The sequence below is a fragment of the Phyllobates terribilis genome, unplaced genomic scaffold, assembly GCF_046119375.1.
Source record: "Phyllobates terribilis strain yellow unplaced genomic scaffold, ASM4611937v1 Scaffold_124__1_contigs__length_5142088, whole genome shotgun sequence".
NCBI lineage: Eukaryota > Metazoa > Chordata > Amphibia > Anura > Dendrobatidae > Phyllobates > Phyllobates terribilis.
The window spans coordinates 3,578,034-3,595,122 of record NW_027362884.1 but is presented as its reverse complement, the minus strand read 5'-3'; the positions used below and the strand labels follow the sequence as shown (position 1 = coordinate 3,595,122).

Here is a 17,089-nt window from a genome sequence, read left to right as displayed (position 1 = left end):
CCTCATTGGATTTTTCATGTTCAAAGTTGCAGAAGCCAGATTACAAGCTCATTTTGGTTCAACTTCAGCAACTGTGCATTGCATTGCCATGTAATGTGATGCAATGCTATCTTTCTAGCTCTCCCTTTTTACTTCCTTTTGGATAAACAGACATATTAGGCAAGCATTTTGGAGCTTTCACCTAAATAACTACAGGTGGTGAGATAAGCTGCACAATATAATTGACCTTTCAGTATATTGTTGCACACACACCATCTATTTAGCAAATGCCCTTGTTATCAACAGCAGCCTTTTAAACTCACCTGAGCTAACAGGTATGTGCGCTGGTTACTCTGCTGCGCTTAAAATTTCTTTTTTGGTTTGCTACAATGCCTTTTCTGAAACGTTGTCTCCCTCTGCTGGAACACTGACTTCTTTCATTTAATGCCTGCAGACTATAAAAGAGAACCCAACCCAAAAAGTTTGGTTGATTAGTCTGTGGCATTCTGTTAAACTGTTGCTTATGGCGGTCTCTGTGAGCTTCTCAGCGACATTCAGCCAGCCAGGTATCCTGCCTGCAGTAGATGGAATGTGGCAATGGAACGCTGGCTGCGCGTGTCATAATAGGCTCTGAGCCTTTATATACCTGTGCACAGCAGCAGCCACCTTCAGTCTGCTGCTGGACAGCCAGCAGCAGCAGCAGCAGCAGGAGAGGTATGTAATCAGGAGCCCTCCTGCTAAGGGTAGACAGCTGCTCGTTCCACCCCACCCCCCGCCTTAATTGGTTCTCCTCCCTTCCAACGGTGTTGAGGCGGGTGGGAACAGCAGGGGGTGAAGGTGCTGTGTTTAAAGAGGTGGAGTTATGCAGATCTAAAACGCGTGGATTGCAGCAGCAGCAAGCCGAAAAGTGCAGGCATGTAAGGGATCTAGAGGTTGACAACATGTCTTCTTAACGGGAGTCCAGGAGCTCATCTCCACAAATGGACTTTTCAGGATCCTTGGGTGGCTCCGTAGTTTGAAACCAATTCTGGTTATCGCTTCTCGGCCTTTTTGCTCAGATCAAGTGTCTGGACATCAGGTTCCTTGAGTGCTAGCCCTCGGCCTTCCAGCATCGCTACTCCGGTGGCTTAAGCTGGATGCTGCTATAGGGGGAGAGTGAGGAGGAAACGGGAAGGCGATTTCCGTGGCTGACTATGGGAGTCAAGCTGAAATTTGCTGGGACCGGGGACCCCCGGGTCAAGAATGGATTTCGCATTGAGATTTCCGAGGAGAAGAAGGGACATTTTTCCATGTCCTACCTGGTGAATGCCATCTTCTATGAAGCATTGAAGATTAAGAAGTCGGACATTCTTTGCCTGCAGGAATTTAGAAGTCATGGAAGGTATGTGCTGGTTCTTTCTACTATGGCTGCTTGCCAAAATCTTTATAGAACCTTGAAAGGCCATACTGAGAACTCCCTCCTAGATGGACTCACTTTTACAGTCCTCTATTCAAAGGGGGATGTTCCTGTTGTTGTGTTTATGCACAATCCCTTTATCCCCCAGGAGGACATTACTGTATTCTTGAGGAGGCATTGTACTTATGTGCATTTTTCCCACAAGATCTCGAATGAAGAAGGCTTGTGGACTGGCAAATACAAGTACTTTGTTCGTTTTGCTACAGACCCCGAGGGGCCAGGGGGCATACATTATCCTCCTATGAGTTTCTCTATTGGGAGAGACACTGGTTTCTTGTACTTTCCTGATGCTCCTTTTTTCTGCAGAAGATGTAACAAGTATGGTCATGTCCAGGAGTCCTGCAGGTATCCGCCAACCTGCAGGAGGTGTAACACGTCTGGTCATATGGCGAAAGACTGCAAGAACCAGGTAAAGTGTGATGCTTGTGGTGAGGAGGGGCATGTTCTTAGGCAGTGTCAAGCTAGAACCACTCCTAAGTCTTTTGCTCAAGTGGTCGCGGAGGGGCCTGCTGTTCCTTCGACTTCTACTAGGGTTCCACAAGGTCCCCTTCCGGATGTCGGGGAGGCAACTGCTCCCCAAGAGGAAGAGGATGGCACTCAGATGGACGACATATTTGAAGATGCCCAGCTTCAGCCTCCTGCGTCAGGAGGCTTTGACATGGTGATTCCAGAGGTGATGTCACCTTTCCCTCCCCAGTTTGGTGTCCGTGGTGAGGGGGAAATGGACTTGTCCAATTCTCCTGTCATATCTTGGTGCAATACTGCTTCAGAGGAGATCGGGGGCGGTGGCCAAGGGGACTTGTCTGCTGTCCGTTTCTCTGATGAGGAGGATCCTGATGTGGTCAAGAAGAAGCCAAGGACTGAGTGTTCATCCATTGCTGCCGTGTGTGATAGCCCGGTGGACTCTCGTGCTTACCCGTCAGATGTATTTTCTCCTGACATTGTTACATTTGGCATTCAGCCAGATGGTAATAGCTTTGCTTTGCTTGATGAAGTTTGAGTTGATGTTTTCTTTCTTTTTTTTTCAGGTTATGTGTGATCCCCTTTAGTTATGCCGCATCATTCTGGATGGGACATTGTGTCCCTTAATGTTAGGCAAATTAGATCTGTTACCCGAAGAACAACAGTTCTGGATTATCTAAAGGGTTTGAGTGCAGATGTCTATTGTCTACAAGAGTGTGGGATTACTGAATCTCCAGGGGATAAGGACTGGCCTTATGGCCAGTATGTTTGGTCGGGGTCCAGCTTTAACAAAAATGATGGTGTGGGGATTTTAGTTGGTAATAAGAATATTACTATTGATAGTTACACGGTTGTGGAGGTGGGTCGCTGCATTATTGTTTTTTTGAGTTATAGGGGGTGGAAGGTTAGAATGATTAATTTATATTGTCCTACTAAAAAAGAGGAGCGGCTTGCTCTTCTTGAGAAATTGAGTTTTTTTCTCCCTGGAAAAATTCCTACAGTTTTTGTTGGTGACTGTAATTGTGTCACAGAAAATGTGGACATTACGGGAAAAAAGTTATCTCAACTTATTTCTGATTTTTCTTTCTTAGACGCTGCAATACTTGAGTATGGCATTCCACCACCGCCTACATATTATGCTGACCGTGGTAATATTTCATCGAGGATAGATAGGATGTTATTTTCCAAAAATATGGTTTGTTCAAGTTATGTTCAACATAAGGTACCTTTTTCTGATCATGAGTGTTTGCGTGGAGTTTTTAGTGCGAATGGGGACATGGTGTTTGGGGGTGGGGTTTGGAAATTGAATACGAGGTTGTTGGAGGATGAGGAGGTGATGAGTGAGTTGGAGAAAAGGTATGCAAGTTGGAGGTGGCGTAAGCGTGATTTTGGTAGTGTGCTTGAATGGTGGGATTGGGTGAAATTACAGTTAAAAACTTTCTTTAAAAAAATGGGGCTACAAAAAAGCTGCCAGATATCGTAATAGATTTAATGACTTAAGTAGACGGATTGATTGGTTGCGTGGGTGTGTTAGGAAAGGAATGGATATGTCTGATCAGCTTGAGGTTGCTAAAAATGAGTTAAAATGTCTTCTGGATGAAAAAGGTAAAGAGATTATTTACCGTACCAAGTTAGAGCATTTGGAAAAGAATGAAAAGTGCACCAGGTACTTTTTTAAAAAAATGAATGGAAGGAAGTTGGATTTGAGTGAAGTGGTAGGTGAAGATGGATCTAGTGTGGTTGGGAAGAATGTGTTGAATGAGGTGAATGGCTTCTATAGTAAGTTGTACGATGAGAAATGGATTGATCCTGGACTTGTGTCGCATGTATTGAGTGGTATGGAGAAGAGACTTGGTTCGGATGAATGTGATGCTTTGTGTGAGGATGTTATTTTGGATGAGGTGAGGAATGTTGTTATGAGTGCTAAAAAGAATAAGACGCCTGGGAAGGATGGGTTGCCTGTGGAGCTGTATGTGAAAGCTTGGGAGTTTTTGGGTAAGGACTTGACTGAGGTTTGTAGGTATATGTGGATGAATGGTGTTTTGTGTGACAGTATGAAAGAGGGTATAGTGGTTCTTGTGTTTAAGAAGGGTGAGAAAAAGCGTTTGGAGAACTGGAGACCCATATCATTGCTTAACGCTGATTATAAGGTCTACAGTAAATTGTTAGCAAATCGTATGCGTGAGGTGATTGGTAGGGTTGTGGAGGATGACCAAGTGTGTGCCGTGCCTGGTCGGAGTATAAGTGATAATTTGTTATTGTTAAGGGATATGCTTGGGGATTGTAAGACTAGAAAGCAGAAGTGTATGGTGTTAGCAATTGATTTCGAAAAGGCTTTTGATAGAGTTTCGCATGTGTTTCTGTTTAAAGTATTGGAGAGGATGGGTTTCCCTAGGGTTTTTCTGAATGGAGTTAAGTCTTTATATGATTATGTGTCAAGTGAGTTTTTAGTGAATGGATGGTTGTCTGACAAAGTGATGATTAGGTCTGGTGTAAGACAGGGGTGCCCTATGTCCCCTGTCTTGTTTGTATGTGTGATTGAGCCTTTGCTGTGTTTAGTGAGACGTGAGAAAATGATGAGAGGATTCTTAGTGCCTGGGAGTGGTGGTAAGCATGTGAAGGTGTTAGGTTACATGGATGATGTTGTGATGGTGAGTGAAAGTATGGCTTCAATGAGTAGGGTGAGGTTGCTTTTGGATTTTTTCTGTGGTGCATCAGGTTTTAGAGTTAACTGGACTAAGTGTAGTTTCAAATGCTTTGGAGATGACAGTATTCGTATGGAAGGTGTTAAGTATGAGGAGAGTGCAATTAAGGTTTTAGGGGTATTTTTCAATGATGATCTGAAAGGAAATGAGAGTTGGGACGAGTGTGGTATGCGTGTTGAGCGAAAATTGAATTTTTGGAGAATGAGAGATCTTTCTTTGCGGGGCAAAGTTCTAGTTATCAAAGCAGTGATCTTACCCATTCTGCTTTTTGTGGCCATAATTTTTCCATCCCCTTTTAGGAAAGTGAAGAGAGTTGAGAAAATGATTTTTTCCTTTTTCTGGTGCAGCAAGATGGAGAAGCTGAAGAGGGAAAGCCTTTATAAGGCCTGCCAGCATGGTGGTTTGGGATTTCCTAATGTTGAGGTTTTTTTAGGGCTCCATTATATTAAGACGATTGTGGTATTGTTGGGTAAAGGTAATAAGGGTGCATGTATGGCAAGTTATTCTGCAGGATGGATGTTGTATGGGTTAGGTTGGAGAAAGAGGGATGCGAGAGTGCCTGTGTCTTTTAAGTGTCCGGTGTGGTATGAGGTGATTGAGAAGTTTGTCAAGAAGTATGATTTGCTGAGTGTGCCGGTGGATGAGTTTAGAATGACTAAGAGGGTGTATAGGAAATTGTGTGCAAATGAGGTCGAGTCTAATATTGTTGGTTTGAGAGGGAATGAGGTTGCGGATGCTTGGAGAAAGTTGGGTATGTATGGGATGTCCAACAAACAGAAGGATGTAGTGTGGATGGCGTTTCACAATATTCTTCCAGTGAGAGACGTTCAAAAGAAGAGAGGTTTGATTAGGTCGGATGTTTGTCCAAGAGATGGATGTAATGGTTGTGAGACGGTTATGCATCTGATGTGGAATTGTGATTTTGCGCAAGACGTGTGGAAATGTGTAGGGGGGTTGTGTAGGAGTTTGGCAGGAGTGACTTTTGTGGATTGGCGTGTGGTTATGTTTGGTATTGGTGCAAGTGGACGTGTAAAGGAGAGAGTTTTGTGGTTAATTATGGCTTGTGTGTTAGAAAGTTTGTGGGATGTGAGGAATCTTTGTGTATTTAAAAGGAAATCAATTACAGTAAATGAATGTATTAGGATTATTCTTTCTAGGCTATTTTTGATTTACAAGATGGATAGTAGTAGCGGTGGTGGAACAGATGCCGAGGGAATATGGAAATTTAAAAAGTGGAGGCATATTGTAAAATTTCAGTGATCTTTTGGTTTATATTAATAAGATGTTCTTCTTTCTGTAATATTAGGTTACTTTATGCTTAATAAATATGGCCATGATGATGAGAAGTTTTTTTTGCAACAGTTTTGGTATATCCTACTGATTTGCTATAAAACTAACCTGAATGGTTTAAAAAAAAAAAAAAAAATCTGTTCTTATCAGTTTAATATCTGATACGTCCCCTATCTGGGGACCATATATTAAATGGATTTTTAGAACAGGGAGATGGAAAAAGAGCTTGCTCTGTCCACTCCACGCATTGACCTGGTATTGCAGTATCTCCAGGACCGGTGCACCCCTTCTTTAATGCAGTTTCTAAAATCAGAAAGAATTGAATTCAATGTTTTTTGTTCATTTTGCTTGTTTGTCGGATTTTGGGATGGACTCTTTGGCTTTGCTTTTCTTCTCCTCATTGGATTTTTCATGTTCAAAGTTGCAGAAGCCAGATTACAAGCTCATTTTGGTTCAACTTCAGCAACTGTGCATTGCATTGCCATGTAATGTGATGCAATGCTATCTTTCTAGCTCTCCCTTTTTACTTCCTTTTGGATAAACAGACATATTAGGCAAGCATTTTGGAGCTTTCACCTAAATAACTACAGGTGGTGAGATAAGCTGCACAATATAATTGACCTTTCAGTATATTGTTGCACACACACCATCTATTTAGCAAATGCCCTTGTTATCAACAGCAGCCTTTTAAACTCACCTGAGCTAACAGGTATGTGCGCTGGTTACTCTGCTGCGCTTAAAATTTCTTTTTTGGTTTGCTACAATGCCTTTTCTGAAACGTTGTCTCCTTCTGCTGGAACACTGACTTCTTTCATTTAATGCCTGCAGACTATAAAAGAGAACCCAACCCAAAAAGTTTGGTTGATTAGTCTGTGGCATTCTGTTAAACTGTTGCTTATGGCGGTCTCTGTGAGCTTCTCAGCGACATTCAGCCAGCCAGGTATCCTGCCTGCAGTAGATGGAATGTGGCAATGGAACGCTGGCTGCGCGTGTCATAATAGGCTCTGAGCCTTTATATACCTGTGCACAGCAGCAGCCACCTTCAGTCTGCTGCTGGACAGCCAGCAGCAGCAGCAGCAGGAGAGGTATGTAATCAGGAGCCCTCCTGCTAAGGGTAGACAGCTGCTCGTTCCACCCCACCCCCCGCCTTAATTGGTTCTCCTCCCTTCCAACGGTGTTGAGGCGGGTGGGAACAGCAGGGGGTGAAGGTGCTGTGTTTAAAGAGGTGGAGTTATGCAGATCTAAAACGCGTGGATTGCAGCAGCAGCAAGCCGAAAAGTGCAGGCATGTAAGGGATCTAGAGGTTGACAACATGTCTTCTTAACGGGAGTCCAGGAGCTCATCTCCACAAATGGACTTTTCAGGATCCTTGGGTGGCTCCGTAGTTTGAAACCAATTCTGGTTATCGCTTCTCGGCCTTTTGGCTAAGATCAAGTGTAGTATCTGTTCTTATCAGTTTAATATCTGATACGTCCCCTATCTGGGGACCATATATTAAATAGATTTTTAGAACAGGGAGATGGAAAAAGAGCTTGCTCTGTCCACTCCACACATTGACCTGGTATTGCAGTATCTCCAGGACCGGTGCACCCCTTCTTTAATGCAGTTTCTAAAATCAGAAAGAATTGAATTCAATGTTTTTTGTTCATTTTGCTTGTTTGTCGGATTTTGGGATGGACTCTTTGGCTTTGCTTTTCTTCTCCTCATTGGATTTTTCATGTTCAAAGTTGCAAAAGCCAGATTACAAGCTCATTTTGGTTCAACTTCAGCAACTGTGCATTGCATTGCCATGTAATGTGATGCAATGCTATCTTTCTAGCTCTCCCTTTTTACTTCCTTTTGGATAAACAGACATATTAGGCAAGCATTTTGGAGCTTTCACCTAAATAACTACAGGTGGTGAGATAAGCTGCACAATATAATTGACCTTTCAGTATATTGTTGCACACACACCATCTATTTAGCAAATGCCCTTGTTATCAACAGCAGCCTTTTAAACTCACCTGAGCTAACAGGTATGTGCGCTGGTTACTCTGCTGCGCTTAAAATTTCTTTTTTGGTTTGCTACAATGCCTTTTCTGAAACGTTGTCTCCTTCTGCTGGAACACTGACTTCTTTCATTTAATGCCTGCAGACTATAAAAGAGAACCCAACCCAAAAAGTTTGGTTGATTAGTCTGTGGCATTCTGTTAAACTGTTGCTTATGGCGGTCTCTGTGAGCTTCTCAGCGACATTCAGCCAGCCAGGTATCCTGCCTGCAGTAGATGGAATGTGGCAATGGAACGCTGGCTGCGCGTGTCATAATAGGCTCTGAGCCTTTATATACCTGTGCACAGCAGCAGCCACCTTCAGTCTGCTGCTGGACAGCCAGCAGCAGCAGCAGCAGGAGAGGTATGTAATCAGGAGCCCTCCTGCTAAGGGTAGACAGCTGCTCGTTCCACCCCACCCCCCGCCTTAATTGGTTCTCCTCCCTTCCAACGGTGTTGAGGCGGGTGGGAACAGCAGGGGGTGAAGGTGCTGTGTTTAAAGAGGTGGAGTTATGCAGATCTAAAACGCGTGGATTGCAGCAGCAGCAAGCCGAAAAGTGCAGGCATGTAAGGGATCTAGAGGTTGACAACATGTCTTCTTAACGGGAGTCCAGGAGCTCATCTCCACAAATGGACTTTTCAGGATCCTTGGGTGGCTCCGTAGTTTGAAACCAATTCTGGTTATCGCTTCTCGGCCTTTTGGCTAAGATCAAGTGTAGTATCTGTTCTTATCAGTTTAATATCTGATACGTCCCCTATCTGGGGACCATATATTAAATGGATTTTTAAAACAGGGAGATGGAAAAAGAGCTTGCTCTGTCCACTCCACGCATTGACCTGGTATTGCAGTATCTCCAGGACCGGTGCACCCCTTCTTTAATGCAGTTTCTAAAATCAGAAAGAATTGAATTCAATGTTTTTTGTTCATTTTGCTTGTTTGTCGGATTTTGGGATGGACTCTTTGGCTTTGCTTTTCTTCTCCTCATTGGATTTTTCATGTTCAAAGTTGCAGAAGCCAGATTACAAGCTCATTTTGGTTCAACTTCAGCAACTGTGCATTGCATTGCCATGTAATGTGATGCAATGCTATCTTTCTAGCTCTCCCTTTTTACTTCCTTTTGGATAAACAGACATATTAGGCAAGCATTTTGGAGCTTTCACCTAAATAACTACAGGTGGTGAGATAAGCTGCACAATATAATTGACCTTTCAGTATATTGTTGCACACACACCATCTATTTAGCAAATGCCCTTGTTATCAACAGCAGCCTTTTAAACTAACCTGAGCTAACAGGTATGTGCGCTGGTTACTCTGCTGTGCTTAAAATTTCTTTTTTGGTTTGCTACAATGCCTTTTCTGAAACGTTGTCTCCTTCTGCTGGAACACTGACTTCTTTCATTTAATGCCTGCAGACTATAAAAGAGAACCCAACCCAAAAAGTTTGGTTGATTAGTCTGTGGCATTCTGTTAAACTGTTGCTTATGGCGGTCTCTGTGAGCTTCTCAGCGACATTCAGCCAGCCAGGTATCCTGCCTGCAGTAGATGGAATGTGGCAATGGAACGCTGGCTGCGCGTGTCATAATAGGCTCTGAGCCTTTATATACCTGTGCACAGCAGCAGCCACCTTCAGTCTGCTGCTGGACAGCCAGCAGCAGCAGCAGCAGGAGAGGTATGTAATCAGGAGCCCTCCTGCTAAGGGTAGACAGCTGCTGGTTCCACCCCACCCCCCACCTTAATTGGTTCTCCTCCCTTCCAACGGTGTTGAGGCGGGTGGGAACAGCAGGGGGTGAAGGTGCTGTGTTTAAAGAGGTGGAGTTATGCAGATCTAAAACGCGTGGATTGCAGCAGCAGCAAGCCGAAAAGTGCAGGCATGTAAGGGATCTAGAGGTTGACAACATGTCTTCTTAACGGGAGTCCAGGAGCTCATCTCCACAAATGGACTTTTCAGGATCCTTGGGTGGCTCCGTAGTTTGAAACCAATTCTGGTTATCGCTTCTCGGCCTTTTGGCTAAGATCAAGTGTAGTATCTGTTCTTATCAGTTTAATATCTGATACGTCCCCTATCTGGGGACCATATATTAAATGGATTTTTAGAACAGGGAGATGGAAAAAGAGCTTGCTCTGTCCACTCCACGCATTGACCTGGTATTGCAGTATCTCCAGGACCGGTGCACCCCTTCTTTAATGCAGTTTCTAAAATCAGAAAGAATTGAATTCAATGTTTTTTGTTCATTTTGCTTGTTTGTCGGATTTTGGGATGGACTCTTTGGCTTTGCTTTTCTTCTCCTCATTGGATTTTTCATGTTCAAAGTTGCAGAAGCCAGATTACAAGCTCATTTTGGTTCAACTTCAGCAACTGTGCATTGCATTGCCATGTAATGTGATGCAATGCTATCTTTCTAGCTCTCCCTTTTTACTTCCTTTTGGATAAACAGACATATTAGGCAAGCATTTTGGAGCTTTCACCTAAATAACTACAGGTGGTGAGATAAGCTGCACAATATAATTGACCTTTCAGTATATTGTTGCACACACACCATCTATTTAGCAAATGCCCTTGTTATCAACAGCAGCCTTTTAAACTCACCTGAGCTAACAGGTATGTGCGCTGGTTACTCTGCTGCGCTTAAAATTTCTTTTTTGGTTTGCTACAATGCCTTTTCTGAAACGTTGTCTCCTTCTGCTGGAACACTGACTTCTTTCATTTAATGCCTGCAGACTATAAAAGAGAACCCAACCCAAAAAGTTTGGTTGATTAGTCTGTGGCATTCTGTTAAACTGTTGCTTATGGCGGTCTCTGTGAGCTTCTCAGCGACATTCAGCCAGCCAGGTATCCTGCCTGCAGTAGATGGAATGTGGCAATGGAACGCTGGCTGCGCGTGTCATAATAGGCTCTGAGCCTTTATATACCTGTGCACAGCAGCAGCCACCTTCAGTCTGCTGCTGGACAGCCAGCAGCAGCAGCAGCAGGAGAGGTATGTAATCAGGAGCCCTCCTGCTAAGGGTAGACAGCTGCTCGTTCCACCCCACCCCCCGCCTTAATTGGTTCTCCTCCCTTCCAACGGTGTTGAGGCGGGTGGGAACAGCAGGGGGTGAAGGTGCTGTGTTTAAAGAGGTGGAGTTATGCAGATCTAAAACGCGTGGATTGCAGCAGCAGCAAGCCGAAAAGTGCAGGCATGTAAGGGATCTAGAGGTTGACAACATGTCTTCTTAACGGGAGTCCAGGAGCTCATCTCCACAAATGGACTTTTCAGGATCCTTGGGTGGCTCCGTAGTTTGAAACCAATTCTGGTTATCGCTTCTCGGCCTTTTGGCTAAGATCAAGTGTAGTATCTGTTCTTATCAGTTTAATATCTGATACGTCCCCTATCTGGGGACCATATATTAAATAGATTTTTAGAACAGGGAGATGGAAAAAGAGCTTGCTCTGTCCACTCCACACATTGACCTGGTATTGCAGTATCTCCAGGACCGGTGCACCCCTTCTTTAATGCAGTTTCTAAAATCAGAAAGAATTGAATTCAATGTTTTTTGTTCATTTTGCTTGTTTGTCGGATTTTGGGATGGACTCTTTGGCTTTGCTTTTCTTCTCCTCATTGGATTTTTCATGTTCAAAGTTGCAGAAGCCAGATTACAAGCTCATTTTGGTTCAACTTCAGCAACTGTGCATTGCATTGCCATGTAATGTGATGCAATGCTATCTTTCTAGCTCTCCCTTTTTACTTCCTTTTGGATAAACAGACATATTAGGCAAGCATTTTGGAGCTTTCACCTAAATAACTACAGGTGGTGAGATAAGCTGCACAATATAATTGACCTTTCAGTATATTGTTGCACACACACCATCTATTTAGCAAATGCCCTTGTTATCAACAGCAGCCTTTTAAACTCACCTGAGCTAACAGGTATGTGCGCTGGTTACTCTGCTGCGCTTAAAATTTCTTTTTTGGTTTGCTACAATGCCTTTTCTGAAACGTTGTCTCCTTCTGCTGGAACACTGACTTCTTTCATTTAATGCCTGCAGACTATAAAAGAGAACCCAACCCAAAAAGTTTGGTTGATTAGTCTGTGGCATTCTGTTAAACTGTTGCTTATGGCGGTCTCTGTGAGCTTCTCAGCGACATTCAGCCAGCCAGGTATCCTGCCTGCAGTAGATGGAATGTGGCAATGGAACGCTGGCTGCGCGTGTCATAATAGGCTCTGAGCCTTTATATACCTGTGCACAGCAGCAGCCACCTTCAGTCTGCTGCTGGACAGCCAGCAGCAGCAGCAGCAGGAGAGGTATGTAATCAGGAGCCCTCCTGCTAAGGGTAGACAGCTGCTCGTTCCACCCCACCCCCCGCCTTAATTGGTTCTCCTCCCTTCCAACGGTGTTGAGGCGGGTGGGAACAGCAGGGGGTGAAGGTGCTGTGTTTAAAGAGGTGGAGTTATGCAGATCTAAAACGCGTGGATTGCAGCAGCAGCAAGCCGAAAAGTGCAGGCATGTAAGGGATCTAGAGGTTGACAACATGTCTTCTTAACGGGAGTCCAGGAGCTCATCTCCACAAATGGACTTTTCAGGATCCTTGGGTGGCTCCGTAGTTTGAAACCAATTCTGGTTATCGCTTCTCGGCCTTTTGGCTAAGATCAAGTGTAGTATCTGTTCTTATCAGTTTAATATCTGATACGTCCCCTATCTGGGGACCATATATTAAATGGATTTTTAAAACAGGGAGATGGAAAAAGAGCTTGCTCTGTCCACTCCACCCATTGACCTGGTATTGCAGTATCTCCAGGACCGGTGCACCCCTTCTTTAATGCAGTTTCTAAAATCAGAAAGAATTGAATTCAATGTTTTTTGTTCATTTTGCTTGTTTGTCGGATTTTGGGATGGACTCTTTGGCTTTGCTTTTCTTCTCCTCATTGGATTTCTCATGTTCAAAGTTGCAGAAGCCAGATTACAAGCTCATTTTGGTTCAACTTCAGCAACTGTGCATTGCATTGCCATGTAATGTGATGCAATGCTATCTTTCTAGCTCTCCCTTTTTACTTCCTTTTGGATAAACAGACATATTAGGCAAGCATTTTGGAGCTTTCACCTAAATAACTACAGGTGGTGAGATAAGCTGCACAATATAATTGACCTTTCAGTATATTGTTGCACACACACCATCTATTTAGCAAATGCCCTTGTTATCAACAGCAGCCTTTTAAACTCACCTGAGCTAACAGGTATGTGCGCTGGTTACTCTGCTGCGCTTAAAATTTCTTTTTTGGTTTGCTACAATGCCTTTTCTGAAACGTTGTCTCCTTCTGCTGGAACACTGACTTCTTTCATTTAATGCCTGCAGACTATAAAAGAGAACCCAACCCAAAAAGTTTGGTTGATTAGTCTGTGGCATTCTGTTAAACTGTTGCTTATGGCGGTCTCTGTGAGCTTCTCAGCGACATTCAGCCAGCCAGGTATCCTGCCTGCAGTAGATGGAATGTGGCAATGGAACGCTGGCTGCGCGTGTCATAATAGGCTCTGAGCCTTTATATACCTGTGCACAGCAGCAGCCACCTTCAGTCTGCTGCTGGACAGCCAGCAGCAGCAGCAGCAGGAGAGGTATGTAATCAGGAGCCCTCCTGCTAAGGGTAGACAGCTGCTCGTTCCACCCCACCCCCCGCCTTAATTGGTTCTCCTCCCTTCCAACGGTGTTGAGGCGGGTGGGAACAGCAGGGGGTGAAGGTGCTGTGTTTAAAGAGGTGGAGTTATGCAGATCTAAAACGCGTGGATTGCAGCAGCAGCAAGCCGAAAAGTGCAGGCATGTAAGGGATCTAGAGGTTGACAACATGTCTTCTTAACGGGAGTCCAGGAGCTCATCTCCACAAATGGACTTTTCAGGATCCTTGGGTGGCTCCGTAGTTTGAAACCAATTCTGGTTATCGCTTCTCGGCCTTTTGGCTAAGATCAAGTGTAGTATCTGTTCTTATCAGTTTAATATCTGATACGTCCCCTATCTGGGGACCATATATTAAATAGATTTTTAGAACAGGGAGATGGAAAAAGAGCTTGCTCTGTCCACTCCACACATTGACCTGGTATTGCAGTATCTCCAGGACCGGTGCACCCCTTCTTTAATGCAGTTTCTAAAATCAGAAAGAATTGAATTCAATGTTTTTTGTTCATTTTGCTTGTTTGTCGGATTTTGGGATGGACTCTTTGGCTTTGCTTTTCTTCTCCTCATTGGATTTTTCATGTTCAAAGTTGCAGAAGCCAGATTACAAGCTCATTTTGGTTCAACTTCAGCAACTGTGCATTGCATTGCCATGTAATGTGATGCAATGCTATCTTTCTAGCTCTCCCTTTTTACTTCCTTTTGGATAAACAGACATATTAGGCAAGCATTTTGGAGCTTTCACCTAAATAACTACAGGTGGTGAGATAAGCTGCACAATATAATTGACCTTTCAGTATATTGTTGCACACACACCATCTATTTAGCAAATGCCCTTGTTATCAACAGCAGCCTTTTAAACTCACCTGAGCTAACAGGTATGTGCGCTGGTTACTCTGCTGCGCTTAAAATTTCTTTTTTGGTTTGCTACAATGCCTTTTCTGAAACGTTGTCTCCTTCTGCTGGAACACTGACTTCTTTCATTTAATGCCTGCAGACTATAAAAGAGAACCCAACCCAAAAAGTTTGGTTGATTAGTCTGTGGCATTCTGTTAAACTGTTGCTTATGGCGGTCTCTGTGAGCTTCTCAGCGACATTCAGCCAGCCAGGTATCCTGCCTGCAGTAGATGGAATGTGGCAATGGAACGCTGGCTGCGCGTGTCATAATAGGCTCTGAGCCTTTATATACCTGTGCACAGCAGCAGCCACCTTCAGTCTGCTGCTGGACAGCCAGCAGCAGCAGCAGCAGGAGAGGTATGTAATCAGGAGCCCTCCTGCTAAGGGTAGACAGCTGCTCGTTCCACCCCACCCCCCGCCTTAATTGGTTCTCCTCCCTTCCAACGGTGTTGAGGCGGGTGGGAACAGCAGGGGGTGAAGGTGCTGTGTTTAAAGAGGTGGAGTTATGCAGATCTAAAACGCGTGGATTGCAGCAGCAGCAAGCCGAAAAGTGCAGGCATGTAAGGGATCTAGAGGTTGACAACATGTCTTCTTAACGGGAGTCCAGGAGCTCATCTCCACAAATGGACTTTTCAGGATCCTTGGGTGGCTCCGTAGTTTGAAACCAATTCTGGTTATCGCTTCTCGGCCTTTTGGCTAAGATCAAGTGTAGTATCTGTTCTTATCAGTTTAATATCTGATACGTCCCCTATCTGGGGACCATATATTAAATGGATTTTTAAAACAGGGAGATGGAAAAAGAGCTTGCTCTGTCCACTCCACCCATTGACCTGGTATTGCAGTATCTCCAGGACCGGTGCACCCCTTCTTTAATGCAGTTTCTAAAATCAGAAAGAATTGAATTCAATGTTTTTTGTTCATTTTGCTTGTTTGTCGGATTTTGGGATGGACTCTTTGGCTTTGCTTTTCTTCTCCTCATTGGATTTCTCATGTTCAAAGTTGCAGAAGCCAGATTACAAGCTCATTTTGGTTCAACTTCAGCAACTGTGCATTGCATTGCCATGTAATGTGATGCAATGCTATCTTTCTAGCTCTCCCTTTTTACTTCCTTTTGGATAAACAGACATATTAGGCAAGCATTTTGGAGCTTTCACCTAAATAACTACAGGTGGTGAGATAAGCTGCACAATATAATTGACCTTTCAGTATATTGTTGCACACACACCATCTATTTAGCAAATGCCCTTGTTATCAACAGCAGCCTTTTAAACTCACCTGAGCTAACAGGTATGTGCGCTGGTTACTCTGCTGCGCTTAAAATTTCTTTTTTGGTTTGCTACAATGCCTTTTCTGAAACGTTGTCTCCTTCTGCTGGAACACTGACTTCTTTCATTTAATGCCTGCAGACTATAAAAGAGAACCCAACCCAAAAAGTTTGGTTGATTAGTCTGTGGCATTCTGTTAAACTGTTGCTTATGGCGGTCTCTGTGAGCTTCTCAGCGACATTCAGCCAGCCAGGTATCCTGCCTGCAGTAGATGGAATGTGGCAATGGAACGCTGGCTGCGCGTGTCATAATAGGCTCTGAGCCTTTATATACCTGTGCACAGCAGCAGCCACCTTCAGTCTGCTGCTGGACAGCCAGCAGCAGCAGCAGCAGGAGAGGTATGTAATCAGGAGCCCTCCTGCTAAGGGTAGACAGCTGCTCGTTCCACCCCACCCCCCGCCTTAATTGGTTCTCCTCCCTTCCAACGGTGTTGAGGCGGGTGGGAACAGCAGGGGGTGAAGGTGCTGTGTTTAAAGAGGTGGAGTTATGCAGATCTAAAACGCGTGGATTGCAGCAGCAGCAAGCCGAAAAGTGCAGGCATGTAAGGGATCTAGAGGTTGACAACATGTCTTCTTAACGGGAGTCCAGGAGCTCATCTCCACAAATGGACTTTTCAGGATCCTTGGGTGGCTCCGTAGTTTGAAACCAATTCTGGTTATCGCTTCTCGGCCTTTTGGCTAAGATCAAGTGTAGTATCTGTTCTTATCAGTTTAATATCTGATACGTCCCCTATCTGGGGACCATATATTAAATGGATTTTTAGAACAGGGAGATGGAAAAAGAGCTTGCTCTGTCCACTCCACGCATTGACCTGGTATTGCAGTATCTCCAGGACCGGTGCACCCCTTCTTTAATGCAGTTTCTAAAATCAGAAAGAATTGAATTCAATGTTTTTTGTTCATTTTGCTTGTTTGTCGGATTTTGGGATGGACTCTTTGGCTTTGCTTTTCTTCTCCTCATTGGATTTTTCATGTTCAAAGTTGCAGAAGCCAGATTACAAGCTCATTTTGGTTCAACTTCAGCAACTGTGCATTGCATTGCCATGTAATGTGATGCAATGCTATCTTTCTAGCTCTCCCTTTTTACTTCCTTTTGGATAAACAGACATATTAGGCAAGCATTTTGGAGCTTTCACCTAAATAACTACAGGTGGTGAGATAAGCTGCACAATATAATTGACCTTTCAGTATATTGTTGCACACACACCATCTATTTAGCAAATGCCCTTGTTATCAACAGCAGCCTTTTAAACTAACCTGAGCTAACAGGTATGTGCGCTGGTTACTCTGCTGTGCTTAAAATTTCTTT

General features: G+C 44.0%; 8 non-coding genes and 1 pseudogene across 8 annotated transcripts; all 9 read left to right on the top strand.

Moving 5' to 3' along the window:
• Nucleotides 1-6,004: 6,004 nt before the first annotated feature.
• On the top strand, nt 6,005-6,181 carry LOC141203254 (U2 spliceosomal RNA; annotated as a pseudogene).
• Nucleotides 6,182-7,296: 1,115 nt separating this feature from the next.
• LOC141203800 (U2 spliceosomal RNA) lies at nt 7,297-7,487 on the top strand. Its single transcript, XR_012274825.1, has one exon. It is a non-coding gene; the product is annotated as a U2 spliceosomal RNA (small nuclear RNA).
• Nucleotides 7,488-8,602: 1,115 nt separating this feature from the next.
• On the top strand, nt 8,603-8,793 carry LOC141203757 (U2 spliceosomal RNA). Its single transcript, XR_012274784.1, has one exon. It is a non-coding gene; the product is annotated as a U2 spliceosomal RNA (small nuclear RNA).
• Nucleotides 8,794-9,908: 1,115 nt separating this feature from the next.
• LOC141203450 (U2 spliceosomal RNA) lies at nt 9,909-10,099 on the top strand. Its single transcript, XR_012274494.1, has one exon. It is a non-coding gene; the product is annotated as a U2 spliceosomal RNA (small nuclear RNA).
• Nucleotides 10,100-11,214: 1,115 nt separating this feature from the next.
• On the top strand, nt 11,215-11,405 carry LOC141203799 (U2 spliceosomal RNA). Its single transcript, XR_012274824.1, has one exon. It is a non-coding gene; the product is annotated as a U2 spliceosomal RNA (small nuclear RNA).
• Nucleotides 11,406-12,520: 1,115 nt separating this feature from the next.
• LOC141203849 (U2 spliceosomal RNA) lies at nt 12,521-12,711 on the top strand. The gene has a single exon (XR_012274873.1). It is a non-coding gene; the product is annotated as a U2 spliceosomal RNA (small nuclear RNA).
• Nucleotides 12,712-13,826: 1,115 nt separating this feature from the next.
• Nucleotides 13,827-14,017, top strand: LOC141203798 (U2 spliceosomal RNA). The gene has a single exon (XR_012274823.1). It is a non-coding gene; the product is annotated as a U2 spliceosomal RNA (small nuclear RNA).
• Nucleotides 14,018-15,132: 1,115 nt separating this feature from the next.
• Nucleotides 15,133-15,323, top strand: LOC141203848 (U2 spliceosomal RNA). The gene has a single exon (XR_012274872.1). It is a non-coding gene; the product is annotated as a U2 spliceosomal RNA (small nuclear RNA).
• A 1,115-nt stretch (nt 15,324-16,438) lies between these two features.
• On the top strand, nt 16,439-16,629 carry LOC141203449 (U2 spliceosomal RNA). Its single transcript, XR_012274493.1, has one exon. It is a non-coding gene; the product is annotated as a U2 spliceosomal RNA (small nuclear RNA).
• Nucleotides 16,630-17,089: the final 460 nt, after the last annotated feature.